The sequence below is a fragment of the Falco biarmicus genome, chromosome W (assembly GCF_023638135.1).
Source record: "Falco biarmicus isolate bFalBia1 chromosome W, bFalBia1.pri, whole genome shotgun sequence".
NCBI classification, from domain to species: domain Eukaryota; kingdom Metazoa; phylum Chordata; class Aves; order Falconiformes; family Falconidae; genus Falco; species Falco biarmicus.
The window spans coordinates 1,196,649-1,212,063 of NC_079310.1; positions in this window are offsets into that span (position 1 = coordinate 1,196,649).

A 15,415-nucleotide genomic window follows, 5' to 3' on the forward strand; every position below is an offset into this window, starting at 1 on the left:
GATTGAGTCCCACTGTAAGAAGTAGCTCAGAGTGGGGGAGTGAGTAAGTCCCAATGTAGGAAACGGGTTAGACTGAGTGAGTGAGTCTCACTGCAGGAAGAGGGTTAGAGTGAGCGAGTGAGCGAGTCCCAGTGTAGGAAGCGAGTTAGAGTGAGTGAGTGCGTCCCACTGTAGGATATGGGTTAGAGTGAGTGAGTGAGTCCCACTGTAGGAAGAGGGTAAGAGTGAGTGAGTGCGTCCCACTGTAGGAAGCAATTCAGAGTGGGTGAGTGAGTGAGTCCCACTGTAGGAAGTAGCTCAGAGTGGGAGAGTGTGTGAGTCCCAATGTAGGAAGCGGGTTAGAGTGAGTGAGTAATTCCCACTGCAGGAAGCAGCATAGATTTAGTGACTGAGTGAGTCCCACTGTAGGAAACGGGTTACATTGAGTGAGTGAGTCCCACTGTAGAAAGCGGATTACAGTGAGTGAGTGCGTCCCACTCTAGGATATGGGTTAGAGTGAGGGAGTGCGTCCCACTGTAGGAAACAGGTTAAAGTGAGTGAGTGAGTCCCACTGTAGGACGCGGGTTAGAGTGAGTGAGTGAGTGAGTCCCACTGTGGGAAGCAGTTTAGACTGAGTGAGTGACTGAGTCCCACTCTAGGAAGCAGTTTAGACTGGGAGAGTGTGTGAGTCCCACTGTAGCGCGCCGGTTAGACTAAGCGAGTGTTTGAGGCCCACTGTAGGAATTAGCTGGAAGTGAGTGAGTGAGTGAGTCTCATCGTAGAAAGCAACTTAGAGTGGGTGAGTGAGTGAGTCCCACTGACGGAAGTGGGTTAGAGTGCGTGAGTGATTCTGTCCCACTGTAGGAAACGGGTTAGGGTTACTGAGTGAGTCCCACTGTAGGAAGCGCGTTAGAGTGAATAACTGAGTGAGTCCCGCTGTAGGAATCGGGTTAGAGTGAGAGAGTAAGTGAGTCCCGCTGTAGGAAGCAGGTTAGAGTGAGTGACTGCTATTACAGGGCTAGGTTCAGAGTGAGTGAGTGACTCCCACTGTAGGAAGCGGGTTAGAGTGAGTGAGTGAGCGAGTCCCACTGTAGGAAGTGGGTTAGAGTGACTGAGTGAGTCCCGCTGTAGGAAGTGGGTTAGAGTGAGTGAGTGAGTGAGTCCCACTGTAGGAAGTGGGTTAGAGTGAGCGACTGAGTGAGTCCCACTGTAGGAAGTGGGTTAGAGTTAGTGAGGGAGTGAGTCCCACTGTAGGTCACGAATTAGAGTGAGTGAGTGAGTGAGTCCCAATGTAGGAAGCGGGATAGAGTGAGTAAGTGCGTCCCACTGTAGGAAGCAATTCAGAGTGGGTGAGTGAGTGTGTCCCACTGCAGGAAGTGGGTTAGAGTGAGTGAGTGAGTGAGTCCCACTATAGTTAGCGGGTTAGAGTGAGTGTGTGAGTGAGTCCCGCTGTAGGGAGCGGGTTCGAGTGAGTGTGTGCGTCCCACTGTAGGAAACGGGTTAGAGTGAGTGAGTGATTCCCACTGCAGAAAGCGGGGTAGAGTGAGTGAGTGAGCGAGTGCCACTGTAGGAAACGGGTTAGAGTGAGTGAGTGAGTAAGTCCCAGTGTAGGAAGCGGATTAGAGTGAGTGAGTGCGTCCCACTGTATGAAACGGGTTAGAGTGAGTGAGTGAGTGAGTCCCACTGTAGGAAGTGGGTTAGAGTGAGTGAGTGAGTGAGTCCCACTGTAGGAAGTGGGTTAGAGTTAGTGAAGGAGTGAGTCCCACTGTAGGTCACGAATTAGAGTGAGTGAGTGAGTGAGTCCCAATGTAGGAAGCGGGATAGAGTGAGTAAGTGCGTCCCACTTTAGGAAGCAATTCAGAGTGGGTGAGTGAGTGAGTCCCACTGTTGGAAGTGGGTTAGAGTGCGTGAGTGATTGTGTCCCACTGTAGGAAACGGGTTAGGGTTAGTGAGTGAGTCCCACTGTAGGAAGTGGGTTAGAATGAGTGAGTGAGTGAGTCCCGCTCTAGGAAGCGGGTTAGAGTGAGAGAGTGAGTGAGTCCCGCTGTAGGAAGCAGGTTAGAGTGAGTGACTCCTAGTGAAGGGCTCGGTTGAGAGTGAGTGAGTGAGTGAGTCCCACGATAGTAAGCGGGTTAGAGTGAGTGAGTGAGTGAGTCCCACTATAGGAAACGGCTTAGGGTGAGTGAGTGAGTGAGTCCCACTGTAGGAAGTGGGTTAGAGTGAGTGAGTGAGTGAGTCCCACTGTGTTAGAGTGTTTGTGTGAGTGAGTCCCACTGTCGAAAGCGGGTTAGAGTGAGTGAGTGAGTCCCACTATAGGAAACGGATTAGAGTGAGTGAGTGAGTGAGTCCCGCTGTAGGAAGTGGGTTAGAGTGAGTGAGTGCGTCCCACTGTATGAAACGGGTTAGAGTGAGTGAGTGAGTGAGTCCCACTGTAGGAAGTGGCTTAGAGTGAGTGACTGAGTGAGTCCCACTGTAGGAAGTGGGTTAGAGTTAGTGAGGGAGTGAGTCCCACTGTAGGTCACGAATTAGAGTGAGTGAGTGAGTGAGTCCCAATGTAGGAAGCGGGATAGAGTGAGTAAGTGCGTCCCACTTTAGGAAGCAATTCAGAGTGGGTGAGTGAGTGAGTCCCACTGTCGGAAGTGGGTTAGAGTGCGTGAGTGATTGTGTCCCACTGTAGGAAACGGGTTAGGGTTAGTGAGTGAGACCCACTGTAGGAAGCGGGTTAGAATGAGTGAGTGAGTGAGTCCCGCTCTAGGAAGCGGGTTAGAGTGAGAGAGTGAGTGAGTCCCGCTGTAGGAAGCAGGTTAGAGTGAGTGACTCCTAGTGAAGGGCTCGGTTCAGAGTGAGTGAGTGAGTGAGTCCCACGGTAGTAAGCGGGTTAGAGTGACTGAGTGAGTCCCGCTGTAGGAAGTGAGTTAGAGTGAGTGAGTGAGTGAGTCCCACTGTGTTAGAGTGTTTGTGTGAGTGAGTCCCACAGTTGAAAGCGGGTTAGAGTGAGTGAGTGAGTCCCGCTGTAGGAAGTGAGTTAGAGTGAGTGAGTGAGTGAGTCCCACTGTGTTAGAGTGTTTGTGTGAGTGAGTCCCACTGTTGAAAGCGGGTTAGAGTGAGTGAGTGAGTCCCACTATAGAAAACGGATTAGAGTGAGTGAGTGAGTGAGTCCCGCTGTAGGAAGTGGGTTAGAGTGAGTGAGCGAGTGAGTCCCATTGTAGGAAGCGGGACAGAGTGAGTGAGGGCGTCCCACTGTAGGAAGCAATTCAGAGTGGGTGAGTGAGTGTGTCCCACTGCTGGAAGTGGGTTAGAGTGAGTGAGTGAGTGAGTCCCACTATAGTTAGCGGGTTAGAGTGAGTGAGTGAGTGAGTCCCACTGTAGGAAGCGAGTTATAGTGACTGTGTGAGTGAGTCCCACTCTAGGAAGCAGCTCAGAGTGTGTGAGTGAGTGAGTCCCACTATAGGAAGTAGCTCGGAGTGTGAGAGTGAGTGAGTCCCAATGTAGGAAGCGGGTTAGAGTAAGTGAGTGATTCCCACTGCAGGAAACAGGTAAGAGTGAGTGAGTGCGTCCCACTCTATGAAACAGATTAGAGTGAGTGAGAGAGTCCCACTGTAGGATGCGGGTTAGAGTGAGTGAGTGAGTGAGTCCCACTGTAGGAATTGGGTTAGAGTGAGTGAGTGAAGTGAGTCCCACTGTAGGAAGTGGGTTAGAGTGAGTGAGGGAGTGAGTCCCAATGTAGGAAGCGGGTTACAGTGAGTGAGTGCGTCCCACTCTTGAAACAGGTTAGAGTGAGTGAGTGAGTGAGTGAGTCCCACAGTGGGAAGCAGTTTAGAGTGAGTGAGTGACTGAGTCCCACTCTAGGAAGCAGTTTAGACTGGGAGAGTGTGTGAGTCCCTCTGTAGGGCGCCGGTTAGACTGAGCGAGTTTATGAGGCCCACTGTAGGAATTAGCTGAAAGTGAGTGAGTGAGTGAGTCTCACCGTAGGAAGCAACTTAGAGTGGGTGAGTGAGTGAGTCCCACTGTCGGAAGTGGGTTAGAGTGCGTAAGTGATTCTGTCCCACTGTAGGAAACGGGTTAGGGTTACTGAGTGAGTCCCACTGTAGGAAGCGCGTTAGAGTGAATAACTGAGTGAGTCCCGCTGTAGGAATCGGGTTAGAGTGAGAGAGTGAGTACCACTGCAAAGCGCAGGTTAAAGTGAGTGAATGTATGAGTCCACTGTAGGAAGCAGCTCAAAGTGAGTGAGTGAGTGTGTCCCACTGTAGGAAGTGTGTTAGAGTGAGTGACTGAGTGAGTCCCACTGTAGGAAGTGGGTTAGAGTCAGTGAGTGAGTGAGTCCCGCTGTAGGAAGTGGGTTAGAGTGAGTCAGTGAGTGAGTCCCACTGTAGGAAGTGGGTTAGAGTGAGTGAGTGAGTGAGTCCCACTGTAGGAAGTGGGTTAGAGTGAGTGAGTGAGTCCCGCTGTAGGAAGTGGGTTAGAGTGAGTGAGAGAGTGAGTCCCACTGTAGGGAGTGGGTTAGAGTGAGTGAGTGAGTCCCTCTGTAGGAAGTGGGTTAGAGTGAGTGAGAGAGTGAGTCCCACTGTAGCAAGTGGGATAGAGTTAGAGAGTGAGTGAGTCCAACTGTAGGAAGCGGGTTACTGTGACTGAGTGACTGAGTCCCACTGTAGGAAGCGGGGTAGCGTGAGTGAGTGAGTGAGACCCACTGAACGAAGCGAGCTAGAGTGAGTGTGTTTCCCACTGTATGAAGCGGGTTAGAGGGGTTGTGTGAGTGAGTCCCACTGTAGGAAGCAGCCCAGAGTGAGTGACTAATTGAATCCTACTCTAAGAAGTAGCTCAGAGTGGGGGAGCGAGTAAGTCCCAATGTAGGAAACGGGTTAGACTGAGTGAGTGCGTCCCACTGTTGAAAAAGGTTAGAGTGAGTGTGTGAGTAAGTCCCACTGTAGTAAGCAGCTTAGAGTGAGTCCCACTGTAGTAAGCGGCTTAGAGTGAGTGAGTGAGTCCCACTGCAGGAAGCGGGTTAGAGTGAGAGACTGAGTGAGTCCCACTGTAGGAAGCAATTTAGAGTGGGTGAGTGATTGTGTCCCACTGCAGGAAGTGGGTTAGAGTGAGTGAGTGAGTGAGTCCCACTGTAGGAAGTGGGTTAGAGTGAGTGAGTGAGTCCCACTATAGGAAACGGCTTAGATTGAGTGAGTGAGTGAGTCCCACTGTAGGGAGTGGGTTAGAGTGAGTGAGTGAATGAGTCGCACTGTAGGGAGCAGGCGAGAATTAGTGAGTGAGTGAGTCCCACTGTCGGAAGCGGGTTACTGTGAGTGAGTGACTGAGACCCACTGTAGGAAGCGGTTTAGAGTGAGTGAGTTAGTCCCACTGTAGGAAGCAGCTTAGAGTGAGTCCCACTGTAGTAAGCGGCTTAGAGTGAGTGAGTGAGTCCCACTGCAGGAAGCGGGTTAGAGTGAGAGACTGAGTGAGTCCCACTGTAGGAAGCAATTTAGAGTGGGTGAGTGATTGTGTCCCACTGCAGGAAGTGGGTTAGAGTGAGTGAGTGAGTGAGTCCCACTGTAGGAAGTGGGTTAGAGTGAGTGAGTGAGTCCCACTATAGGAAACGGCTTAGATTGAGTGAGTGAGTGAGTCCCACTGTAGGGAGTGGGTTAGAGTGAGTGAGTGAATGAGTCGCACTGTAGGGAGCAGGCGAGAATTAGTGAGTGAGTGAGTCCCACTGTCGGAAGCGGGTTACTGTGAGTGAGTGACTGAGACCCACTGTAGGAAGCGGTTTAGAGTGAGTGAGTGAGTCCCACTGTAGGAAGCAACTCAGAATGTGTCAGTGAGTGAGTCCCACTTTATGGCGCGAGATAGAGTGAATGAGTGTTTCCCTATGTAGGAAGCGGGTTAGAGTGGTTGTGTGAGTGAGTCCCACTGTTGAAACGGGTTAGAGTGAGTGAGTGAGTCCCACTGTAGGAAGCAATTCAGAGTGGGTGAGTGAGTGTGTCCCACAGCAGGAAGTGGGTTAGAGTGAGTGAGTGAGTGAGTCCCACTGTAGGGCGCTGTTGCAGAATGGATGAAAGAGAACAGCCACGGTTCCATAGAAGGACTGTGTGATACAGCTTTTGACATAAGTCTGGAGTGAACCAAGCTAGGCCGCAGTCAGAAATTACCAGGCTTTCTAAAAATGAAAAATTACCAGGCTTGCTAATGTGGGAAGAGAGATAAGGTCATGCTGACCTTGTGCCTAATGTTGTAAATAACTTCGAGGAATTCGCGTAGACAAGAGAGGAAAAAAAAATCTATGTAGCTAGCTATCCACAGAAACCGCAAATAGGAGGACGTATGAAAGTGTAACCCTTTAGAGCTTAGCCAATCAGCAGATGATTTGTAGGCATAATTAACTGGAACTGTATATAAGACATAATCGCGCCGTAATATATCGAAGTTTGCTTTATCACTCATATTGAGTCGGCTGCTTGCTTCCCTTCGCTCGTCAGGGCGCGGATTTTAGTGAGTGAGTGAGTGCCACTGTAGTTAGCGGGTTAGAGTGAGTGAGTGAATGAGTCCCACTGTAGGAAGCGGGTTAGAGACAGTGTGTGAGTGAGTCCCACTGTAGGAAGAAGTTTAGACTGAGGGAGTGTGTGAGTCCCACTGTAGGGCACTGGTTAGAGTGGGTGAGTGAGTGAGTCACACTATAGGAACCGGCTTAGAGTGAGTGAGTGAGTGAGTCCCACTGCAGGAAGAAGTTTAGGCTGAGGGAGTGTGTGAGTCCCACTGTGGGGCGCCGGTTAGAGTGGGTGAATGAGTGAGTCCCACTGTCGGAAACGGGTTAGAGTGAGTGGGTGAGTCCCACTGTATGAAGCGATTTAGGGTGAGTGAGTGAGTCCCACTGTAGGATGCATGTTAGAGTGAGCGTGCGAGTGAGTCAAACAGTCGGAAGAGCGTTAGAGTGAGTGAGTGAGTGAGTCCCGCTGTAGGAAGCGGGTTAGAGTGAGAGACTGAGTGAGTCCCACTGTAGGAAGCGGGTTAGAATGAGTGAGTGAGTGAGTCCCACTGTAGGAAGCGCCTCAAAGTGAGTGAGTGAGTGAGTCCCACTGTAGGAAGCAACTCAGAGTGTGTGAGTGAGTGAGTCCCACTTTAGGGCGCGAGTTAGAGTGAGTGAGAGTTTCCCACTGTAGGAAGCGGGTTAGAGTGGTTGTGTATGTGAGTCCCACTGTTGGAAGCGGGTTAGAGTGAGTGAATGAGTCCCGCTGTAGGAAGCGGGTTAGTGTGAGTGAGTGCGTCCCACTGTTGAAACGGGTTAGAGTGAGTGAGTGAGTGAGTCCCACTGTCGGAAGTGGGTTAGAGTGAGTGAGTGAGTGAGTCCCACTGTAGGAAGTGGGTTAGAGTGAGTGAGGGAGTGAGTCCCACTGTAGGAAGCGGGTTAGAGTGAGTGAGTGAGTGAGTCCCACTGTAGAGTGCTGCTTAGAATGAGTGAGTGACTGAGTCCCACTGTAGGAAGCAGCTCAAAGTGAGTGAGTGAGTGAGTCCCACTGTAGGAAACGGGTTAGAGATATTGACTGAGTGAGTCCCACTGTAGGAAGCAATTCATAGTGGGTGAGTGAGTTTGTCCCACAGCAGGAAGTGGGTTAGAGTGAGTGAATAAGTCCCACTGTAGGGCGCTGTTGCAGAATGGATGAAAGAGAACAGCCACGGTTCCATAGAAGGACTGTGTGATACAGCTTTTGACATAAGTCTGCAGTGAACCAAGCTAGGCCGCAGTGGGAAATTACCAGGCTTGCTAAAAATGAAAAATTACCAGGCTTGCTGAAAATGGAAAATTACCAGGCTTACTAAAGAGGGAAGAGAGATAAGGTCATGCTGACCTTGTGCCTAATGTTGTAAATAACTTCGAGGAATTCGCGTAGACAAGAGAGGAAAAAAAAATCTATGTAGCTAGCTATCCGCAGAAACCGCAAATAGGAGGACGTATGAAAGTGTAACCCTTTAGAGCTTAGCCAAGCAGCAGATGATTTGTAGGCATAATTTACTGGAACTGTATATAAGACATAATCGCGCCGTAATATATCGAAGCTTGCTTTATCACTCATAGTGAGTCGGCTGCTTGCTTCCCCTCACTCATCAAAGTGGCGCCCGAACAGGGACACCCAACCTTGTTCTTCACCGGACAGCGAGGACGGAGAAGCACTGGTAGCAGCGACCAGAGAGCAGAAGATCGGCTGATGCTGGCATCGTACCCGATCCGTGCTTGAGCCCAGGATAAATCAAGAAGGGGTTCGCCGTCCGTGAGCTGCTACCCAAGGGAAAAGGCTGCAACAAAGAGGACTTTAACGAGTGCACAATGGAAAAAGAGGTAGCGCTAGCACTTTTACAATGCTTTTTAGAAAAGCGGGGAGTAGGCCCTTTAAAAGATCTGGCTGGGTTAATTGTATTAGGTGAAGCAAAAGGATATTTTGCAGATCCTGAGCATATGTTTGAAGTAGAAGAATGGCGTAATTATGGGGATTGTTTATGGGATTTAGTAATAGATGATGATAAGGCAGCAAAAAAATTGATGAAATCATGGCATGAAGTAACTAATTGTGTAAAAAGATATCAAGCAGAAAAGCGCCTTGCTGCAGCAGTAACAAGCCGACTTGCAAGCGCAGATCCTAATGCAGGAAAAATTATGCCATGTGAAAATTACATTCCAATACCCCCTTTATCACAAACAGTGCTCTCTGTACCACCTATAGAGCCCACTGTACCACCTATAGACCCTTCGTATTCTCCGCCCCCCCCTCCGGCGAAGTAGCCTCGGGGGGGCCAGAGGGCGGGGACACATCTGACGAAAGTGCTGCTGAGGAAGAAAATAGCAGTGGGCAGACAATACAAAATTCTAAAAAAAAAAAAAAAAAGGAACAAAAAAAATACAGTAAACAAACTGGTGCGTTCTACGCACATTGATTGTCAAAAAATAGCACAAGAAGCAGCTACTCAGGGAATATTTGATATTGCTGAGCAAGTCAACCCCCCACAAGCTTTCCCTGTAACGTATCAGATGAATGACGCTAACCAAAGACAGGGAACCTGGGAGGCTTTGATTGGAAAATATTAAGTCAGTTACGTAGTACAGTGAATGAGTCAGGCCTCCACAGTGAGCCCACCAGATATACCTAACTTTATGAAAAGGCCGTTATTGTGCCAGTGTATTCTGGAGAATAGTAACAGTTACACCAAAGGCATTTTAGTAACCCTGCCCTTAGATTCTTCTGTAGAAACAATGCTAGAGCGAATGAGTTGGGTGCCAGTAGGTCAGCAGGCCTTGCTAGTGGAAGCAATCCAAGCAGTAGGGAGAGATTTAGTGCAAGCCCAAAGTCAGGCTTTTGCAGAGCTTGCGCCTCTGCGCCCCCCTGGGGCTACCGCACCCCCAAAGCCAGCAACCACCATGCGCCGAGACTTCCCCTGCTATCGATGCGGGAAGCCAGGACATACCCACGACCGATGTCGACAACGTCAAGTGTGGTGCCAAAATTGTCAGCGAGGGACCCACAGCACCAACGTCTGTCGGCAGACGGGAAACGAGAAACCGAGCGCAAGGAGCCGCAGCGCGTCGACTCTAATCGCGACTCCTGTCACCTCCACGACACCCCCTCCAGGAGACATGACCAACTCTTATCGGCAGACACCGTGTTACAACCCGCCACCCGAAGGAGCCTCGGCCTGGACCTGGCAACAGCAGTAGATACAACAATAATTGACAACCGACCACAAAAAATCGCAACTCGTGTCCGAGGACCTCTGATAATTAATGGACAAAGTTATGGTGCTCTATTATTAGGGCGGTCTTCTGGTAGTCTAAAAGGGCTGTTGTAAAGGGTGTTGCTTATAGTAATAATTGTTATCATTGCACTCGTATGTTTAAGCTGTGCTCTCTCTTGTATTCGAAAATTATTTGAGCGTGTAACTGGACCAGTTTTCCTTGTCCAAAAAGAAAAAGGGGGAATTGTTGCAGAATGGATGAAAGAGAACGGCCACGGTTCCATAGAAGGACTGTGTGATACAGCTTTTGACATAAGTCTGGAGTGAACCAAGCTAGGCCGCAGTGGGAAATTACCAGGCTTGCTAAAAATGAAAAATTACCAGGCTTGCTAAAGAGGAAAGAGAGATAAGGTCATGCTGACCTTGTGCCGAATGTTGTAAATAACTTCGAGGAATTCGCGTAGACAAGAGAGGAAAAAAAACACCTATGTAGCTAGCTATCCGCAGAAACCGCAAATAGGAGGACGTATGAAAGTGTAACCCTTTAGAGCTTAGCCAATCAGCAGATGATTTGTAGGCATAATTAACTGGAACTGTATATAAGACATAATCGCGCCGTAATATATCGAAGCTTGCTTTATCACTCATATTGAGTCGGCTGCTTGCTTCCCTTCGCTCGTCAGGGCGCGGATTTTAGTGAGTGAGTGAGTGCCACTGTAGTTGGCGGGTTAGAGTGAGTGAGTGAGTGAGTGAGTCCCACTGTAGGAAACAACTCAGAATGGGTGAGTGAGTGAGTCCCACTGTAGGAAGTGGATTAGAGTGAGTGAGTGATTGAGTCCCACTGTAGGGCGCGGGTTAGAGTGAGTGAGTGAGTCCCACTGTAGGGCGCGGGTTACAGTGAGTGAGTGAGTCAGTCCCACTGTAGGGCGCGGGTTAGAGTGAGTGATTGGGTGAGTCCCACTTTAGGAAATGGGTTAAAGTGAGTGAGTGAGTCCCACTGTAGGGTGCGAGTTACAGTGAGAGAGTGAGTGAGTCCCACTGTCGGAAGCGGCTTAGAGTGAGTGAGTGAGTGGCACTGTGAGGCGCTGCTTAGAATGAGTGAGTGACTGAGTACCACTGTAGGAAGCAGCTCAAAGTGGGTGAGTGAGTGAGTCCCACTGTACGAAGCCGGTTAGAGTGAGCGAGTGAGTCCCACTGTAGGAAGAGGGTTAGAGTGAGTTTGTGGGTTCCACTGTAGTGCGCAGGTACGAGTGAGTGAGTGAGTGTGTCCCTTGTAGAAAGCAGGTTACTGTGAGTGATTGAGTCCCAGTGTAGGGCGCTGCTTAGAATGAGTGAGTGACTGAGTACCACTGTAGGAAGCGGCTAAAAGTGAGGGAGTGAGTGAGTCCCACTGTAGGAAGAGGGTTAGAGTGAGTGAGTGATTCCCACTTTAGGAAGCGGGTTAGAGTGAGTGAGTGAGTCCCACTGTAGGGCGCAGGTAGAAGGGAGTGAGTGTACGAGTTGCACCTTAGGAAGCGGCTCAACGTTAGGGAGTGAGTGAGTCCCACTGTAGGAAGTGGGTAAGAGTGAGTGAGTGAGTGAGTCCCGCTCTAGGAAGCGGGTTAGAGTAAGTGAGAGAGTTTCAGTTTAGGGCGCAGGTTAGAGTGAGTGAGTGAGTCCCACTGTAGGGCACGGTTCACAGTGAGTGAGTGAGTGAGCCCCACTGTAGGAAGCGGCTCAGAGTGAGTGAGCGAGTCCCACTGTAGGATGTGGGTTAGAGAGAGTGAATGAGTTCACTGTAGGGCGATGGTTAGAATGAGTGAGTGAGTGAGTCCCACTGTAGGAAGTGGGTTAGAGTGAGTGAGTGAGTGAGTCCCACTGTCGGATGTGGGTTAGAGTGACTGAGTGAGTGAGTCCCACTATAGGAAGCGGCTTAGAGTGAGTGAGTGAGAGAGTCCCAGTGCAGGGCGCGGTTTAGAGTGAGTGAGTGAGTCGCACTCCAGAGCAATGGTTAGAATGAGCGAGTGAGTGAGTCCCAATGTAGGAAGCGGGTTTGAGTGAGCGAGGGAGACGCACTGTAGGTTGCTGGTTAGAATGAGTGAGTGAGCCCCATTGTAGGAAGCGGGTTAGAGTGAGCGAGTGAGTCCCACTGTAAGAAGCGGTTTACTGTGAGTGAGTGAGCCCGTCCCAGTGTAGGAAGCGTGCTTCAGTGAGTGAGTGAGTGAGTCCCACTGTAGGTAGCGGGTTAGAGTCAGTGAGTGAGTGAGTCCCACTCTATTGCGCAGTTTAGAGTGAGTGAGTGAGTGAGTCCCAGTGTAGGGCGCGGGTTAGAATGAGTGACTGAGTCCCACTGTAGGAAGCGGGTTAGAGTGAGTAAGTGAGTCCCAGTGTAGGGCGCTGGTTAGAATGAGTGAGTGAGTGAGTCCCGCTGTAGGAAGGGGCTCAATTTGACTGAGTGAGTGAGTCCCGCTGTAGAAAGCGGGTTAGAGTGAGTGAGTGAGTCCCATTTTAGAGCGCGGTTTAGAGTGAGTGAGTGAGTGAGTCGCACTGTAGGGCACTGGTTAGAATGAGTGAGCGAGTCCCACTGTCGGAAGCGAGTTAGAGTGAATGAGTATGTCCCACTGTAGGAAACGGGTTAAATTGAGTGAGTGAGTCCACCTTTAGGAAGCGGGTTACAGTGAGTGAGTGAGTCCCAATGTAGGGCGCGGGTAAGAGTGAGTGAGTGAGTCCCACTTTAGGAAGCGGGTCAGAGTGAGTGATTGAGCCCCACTGTAGGAAGCGGCTTAGAGTGAGTGACTGAGTGAGTCCCAGTATAGGGCGCGGGTTAGAGAGAGTGACAGAGTCGCACTGTAGGGCGATGGTTAGAATGAGTGAGTGAGTGAGTCCCACTATAGGAAGCGGGTTAGAGTGAGTGAGTAAGTCCCACTGTTGGTCCCAGGTTGCAGTGAGTGAGTGTATGAGTCCCATTGTAGGAAGCGGCTCGATGTGAGTGAGTGAGTGAGTCCCACTGTGGGATGTGGGTTTGAGTGACTAAGTGAGTGAGTCCCACTGTAGGAAGCGGGTTAGAGTGAGTGAGTGAGTCGCACTGTAGGGCGCGGGTTAGAGTGAGTGAGTGAGTGAGTCGCCGTGTAGGGCGCGGGTTAGAGTGAGTGAGTGAGTCGCACTGTAGGGCGATGGTTAGAAGAGTGAGTGAGTGAGTCCCACTATAGGAAGCGGGTTAGAGTGAGTGATTGCGTCCCACTGTAGGAAAAGTGTTAGAGTGAGTGAATCCCACTGTAGATAGCGGGTTAGAGTGAGTGATTGAGTCCCACTGTAGGAAGCGGCTAAGAGTGAGTGAGTGAGTGAGTCCTAGTGTAGGGCGCGGGTTAGAGTGAGTGAGTGAGTCGCACAGCAGGGCAATGGTTAGAATGAGTGAGTGAGTGAGTCCCACTGTAGGAAGCGGGTTAGAGTGAGTGAGTGTGTCCCATTGAAGGAAGCTGGTTAGAGTGAGTAAGTGAGTGAGTCCCACTGTAGGAAGCGGCTTAGAGTGAGTGAGTAAGTGAGTCCCACTGTAGGAAGTGGGTTAGAGTGAGTGAGTGAGTCGCACTCCATAACAATGGTTAGAATGAGTGAGTGAGTGAGTGAGCCCCACTGTAGGAAGCGGGTTAGAGTGAGCGAGTGAGTCCCACTATAAGAAGTGTTTCAATGTGAGTGAGTAAGCGCGTCCCAGTGTAGGAAGCGTGTTTCAGTGAGTGAGTGAGTGAGTCCCACTGTAGGATGTGGGTTAGAGTGACTAAGTGAGTGAGTCCCCCTGTAGGAAGCGGCTTAGGGTGAGTGAGTGAGTCCCACTGTACGGCGCGGGTTAGAGTGAGTGAGCGAGTGAGTCGCAAGGTAGGGCGCTGATTAGAATGAGTGAGTGAGTCCCACTGTAGGAAGCGGACTAGAGTGAGTGAGTGAGTGAGTCCCACTGTAGGAATTGGGTAACAATGAGTGAGTGAGTGAGTCCCACTCTAGGAAGCGAGTTAGAGTGAGTGAGTGAGTCGCACTGTAGGGCGATGTTTAGAATGAGTATGAGAGTGAATCCCACTGTAGGAAGCAACTCAGAGTGGGTGAGTGAGTGAGTCCCACTGTAGGAAGCGGCATAGAGTGAGTGAGTGAGTGAGTCCCACTGTAGGAATTGGGTAAGAATGAGTGAGTGAGTGAGTCCCACTCTAGGAAGCGGGTTAGAGTGAGTGAGTGAGTCGCACTGTAGGGCGATGTTTAGAATGAGTATGAGAGGGAATCCCACTGTAGGAAGCAACTCAGAGTGGGTGAGTGAGTGAGTCCCACTGTAGGAAGTGGGTAAGAGTGAGTGAGTGAGTGAGTCCCACTCTAGGAAGCGGGTTAGAGTGAGTGACTGAGTCCCACTGAAGGAAGCTGGTTAGAGTGAGTGAGTGAGTGAGCCCCACTGTAGGAAGCGGCTCAGAGTGAGTGAGTGATTCCCACTGTAGGAAGTGGGTTAGAGAGACTGAGTGAGTCGCACTGTAGGAAGCGAGTTAGAGTGAGTGATTGAGTCCCAATGTAGTAAGCGGGTTTGAGTGAGCGAGTGAGTCGCACCGTAGGGCGCTGGTTAATATGAGTGAGTGAGTGAGTCCCACTGTAGGAAGTGGGTTAGAGTGTGTGAGTGAGTGAGTCCCACTGTAAGGCGCTGGTTAGAACGAGTGAGTGAGTAGAGTCCACCGTAGGAAGCGGGTTACTGTGAATGAGTGAATGAGTCCCACTGCAGGAAGCAGGTTAGAGTGAGTGAGTGAGTGCCACTATAGGGCGCTGGTTAGAATGAGTGAGTAAATCCCACTGTCGGAAGCGAATTAGAGTGAGTGAGTATGTCCCACTGTAGGAAACGGGTTAAGGTGAGTGAGTGAGTCCCACTTTAGGAAACGGGTTAGAGTGAGTGAGTGAGTCCCAATGTAGGGCGCGGGTTTGAGTGAGTGAGTGAGTCCCACTATAGGACACGGGTTAGAGTGAGTGAGTGAGTGCCACTGTAGGGCACTGGTTAGAATGAGCGAGAGAGTGAGTCCCATTGTAGGAAGCGGGTTAGAGTGAGTGAGTAAGTCCCACTGTAGGGCGCAGGTTGCAGTGAGTGAGTGTATGAGTCCCACTGTAGGAAGCGGCTCAAAATGAGTGAGTGAGTGAGTCCCAGTGTAGGGCGCGGGTTAGAGTGAGTGAGTGATTCCCACTGTAGGGCGCGGGTTAGAGTGAGTGAGTGAGTGAGTCGCACTGTAGGAAGCGGGTTAGAATTAGTGAGTGAGTCCCACTGTAGAAAGCGGCTTAGAGTGAGTGAGTGAGTGAGTCCAAGTGTAGGGCGCGAGTCAGAGTGAGTGAGTGAGCCGTACTGTAGGACGATGGTTAGACTGAGTGAGTGAGTGAGTCGCACTGCAGGAAGCGGCTTAGAGTGAGCGAGTGAGTCCCACTGTAAGAAGTGGTTTACTGTAAATGAGTGAGCGCGTACCAGTGTAGGAAGCGTGTTTCAGTGAGTGAGTGAGTGAGTCCCACTGTAGGGCGCGGGTTAGAGTGAGTGAGTTACTGAGTCACACTGTAGGGCGCTGGATAGAATGAGTGCGTGAGTCCCACTGTCGGAAGCGAGTTAGAGTGAGTGAGTAAGTCCCACATTAGGAAACGGGTTAGAGTGAGTGAGTGAGTCCCAATGTAGGGCGCGGGTTTGCGTGAGTGAGTGAGTCCCGCTATAGCAAGCGGGTTAGAGTGAGTGTTTGCGCCTCACTGTAGGAAACGGGTT